At 48.7% G+C, this 3,295-nt stretch overlaps 1 pseudogene; it reads left to right on the top strand.

Moving 5' to 3' along the window:
* The first annotated feature begins 271 nt into the window (after positions 1 to 271).
* On the top strand, positions 272 to 1,174 carry LOC121046609 (annotated as a pseudogene).
* The last annotated feature ends 2,121 nt before the right edge of the window (positions 1,175 to 3,295 follow it).

Raw genomic sequence — 3,295 nt, 5'->3', positions numbered from 1 at the left:
ATTTTGCAGGTTCCATTAAAGGGTCGATGCAACAATTTTTGTTCTTTGCGCAAATACCGCTTAAAACGGATCCCTGACGTTAATGACCTATGAAACACGAGTTCGTTTTTCACCCCACGCAATAGAAGTCCCAGAAAAAAATTAAAGAAAAACGAGCAGCGTTCATTCCCTCAACTCGCAGCCAGAACAAGCGGCCACGTGATCTGGAGCCGATCAATGTTGCGTCGGTCATTTGCACTGTCATATCTCTGAGTGATAAACCGCGCCACGCATGCGCGCCATATGTTATCGCTTTTTGCCCTGGCTAGAAGAGCAAAACGCCGCTGCTGTGGGGATCACTTTCATCTTGTTCGTTCTTGGCGATTGACCATGTTGCAATAAAGCAGTAAGCCCTGCTGCCCCGGCGTCTGTCCCGACTTCCCACAACTTAAGAGTCGCGACGAGATGTGGGTCAGCAAGCCTGGTTGCTGAAGAACCGTGAGCGTGGAAGAGGACGATAAGACTTCAGACAGGACTACGCAGAACCAGGTCCGTCGTGGGGCACCTTCCGGAATTTTCTCCGGAGAAAGGCAACTTCGAAGCCTACGTGGAACGCTTTGAAGCTTTCGCAACTGCAAACAAGATTGACCTGGCTACATAACAGCAAGTATTTCTCACGCTTATCGGGGAGGCGGCGTTCATCACGCTTCGGAATCTGCTCTTTCCGAAAAAGCCTGTGGAAGCCAACTACGACGACATCGTCAAGATCCTTCTGAACCGTTACGCTCCCAGGTGTTCGGCGGTAGTGGAACGATACAAATTCTACCGAAGGGATCAACGTGAAGATGAAAACATTAGTGACTTTGTGGTGGAAATCAAGAAACTGGCAGCTACGTGAAACTTCGGCACGTTTCTAGACGAGGCGCTTCGAGACCGTCTCTTCGGGGGACTACAGAATGACGCAATCCGGTGCAAGTTGCTGGCGACAAACGATAAAGATCTCACCTTTGACCGGGCCTTCAGCTCTGCCTTGGGAATGGAGACGGCGCAAGGCCAAAGCAAGGAGGTTCGGCGAACAGGAGAACCCTCAGCTAGCACCAGTGTCCAGGGCGACGTCAACTGGCAGCGAAGGTCCACACAGCGACAAGGTAAAAAAAAACTTTCCGGCTTCAAAGACAAGTGTCGCTTGTACTAGGTGTGATAGCGCACACAATTCAAAGGTGTGTCCGCACTTAAAGAGGAAGTGTTTCAAATGCTCAAAACCTGGCAACATTGCGATAATCTGTAGAACAAGTATCAAAGCAGTAACAACAGTAAAGAAAGCCGTTAAGGGAACTGAATTGTTTAAAGTTAACGCAAAACCGAAGGCAAATGCCTACTGTGTAAGCGTAATGATTGACGGCAAACATGTCGAAATGCAAGTAGATACAGGATCTGCTGTTTCAATGAGTGAAAGCGCATTTCGTAAAACGTTTGGGAACAAACGCTGTGAAAAAAAGCAACGCAAGGCTAAAAAGATTACAATGGAAGTTCGATTCCAGTGAAAGGGTGTTTCAACGTTCGAGTAACCTACAGTCCGCCGCAAAATTTTGCGGGACATGGGAGCGCCAGCCAAACTGCATTGCCGCGCCGTCTCGTGGCATGCTGCCTGGTGTCAAGACCAGCGCATTGCGCGTGCGCGGCCTTTCATACTAAGAGGATTGTCTCGTTCCCTGGCTTCCGTCCGACGCGCTCCCGATTACTGCGACCGGCGCAAGATGCCGCTTCGCAACCGCTGTGCAGCGAGTCTGCTTCAGCCGGCGCGACGGGCAGCCAAGCTCGCTTGAACCCTCTTCGCGTCGCGGTGCACGTTCTAAGGGCCCTAAACTCGTCAAACACAAAGTATGAGCGCGAAAGTTCGCGGAGCGCGCCCATTGGACGTCGGCGCAAAAAGCGCGAAGTCATCGTCGTGATGAGCCCATCGGTGCTCTCCGTCAACTTCGGCCCCAACTTTGTGCATGACGAGTTTAGAAGCCCAGATAACATTTCGCTGGAATCTCGGCTACGGGTTGAGCAGCGAATAATGTTTATTTTGTTCTTATTCATGATCTTGCGGGTCGTGCCCTGAAATTGGCAATGACGCACTTTCTTCAGTGTTTGACAGTGATCGTGATTGTTTTTCTCTTTTTTTTTCCGTAAACCTGGGCGGTTTTATTGGACACTCTTTCTTTTTCTTGTAAACCCGGGCCGTGTTATTGGATACCAACATGCAATAAAGCGTATATAAACCAACTCGCTTTGCTTATGCTCTCAGTTCTGAGAAAATGCCGCCCAAAGTTCCAATCAAGGAAAGGAGGTTGATTGCACGACTTTTCACGGAGAGTTCCACAGCGGGAGATCTGTCGCCGTACGGGACGGTCGAAAACAGCGGTAACTAGAATTATTAAAGCTTTTCGCGATGATGAGGGAAGACTCTCTGACGCAAAGCTTTCTGGCCGCCGAAGATGCACAGAGCAAGAAGACGACATGTTAATTGTAGCTGCAGCAGTAGCCGACCCTTTCCTAAACGCGCGAGAAATTCGTGAAGAGCTGGTCTTGATATTTTGTGCGACACGATACGTCGACGACTCAAGGAAGCAGGGTTGGAGAGCCGTGTTGCAGCACAAAAACCGCATGTCACCGAGAGACAGCGTCAGCAAAGACGGGACTTCGCACGGAAATTCCAGCAGTGGACCGTGGACGATTGGTCCCAAGTGATCTTCACGGATGAGTCCACGTTTTGCAATAGGTGGGACCAAAAGCGGCGTGTTTGGCGGCCGTAGAATTGCAGGTATGACTGACTAGCAACCTCTTGAACCTACAGAAATTCGAAGAAAATCAGATGTTATAAAATAATGATGCTAAAAACAGCAGCCGAGAGACGTTTGTGGCAAGTCACTAAACTACTTTACCTCAGTTACCGGAATTATCACTTCTATCATCGTCGCTGCCTTTGATATTATTCCTCTATTGTTTCTGCCAGCAGCTTCAATATTAAAAATAAGTGATTTCAGCACGTTTTAAAACCCAAGCGCGCGCGTTATGTTAGCTGTTCCACAACTGTGAGTTGTCTTGATTTTCTTTCTTCCCTCCTCCTCCCCATTTTTTATTGCTTGATGGCGAACGAAAAAAAAAATTATCTTGCTCACGGCACATCATAAAACAAATGCGCACTTCAGAAACACAATGCAGTGTTCACAAGGACCCTTGAAACTCAAGCAGACATGCTGTACCGCACCATTCGCATATGCCACGCATGAATAGAAGCCGATTGGAAGACAGAAATCTTGCGAAACTC

This window comes from Ixodes scapularis, unplaced genomic scaffold (assembly GCF_016920785.2).
Source record: "Ixodes scapularis isolate PalLabHiFi unplaced genomic scaffold, ASM1692078v2 PGA_scaffold13__105_contigs__length_92229423, whole genome shotgun sequence".
NCBI classification, from domain to species: Eukaryota; Metazoa; Arthropoda; class Arachnida; order Ixodida; family Ixodidae; genus Ixodes; species Ixodes scapularis.
The sequence above is the reverse complement of the archived record's forward strand: the minus strand, read 5'-3'. Positions and strand labels throughout refer to the sequence as shown.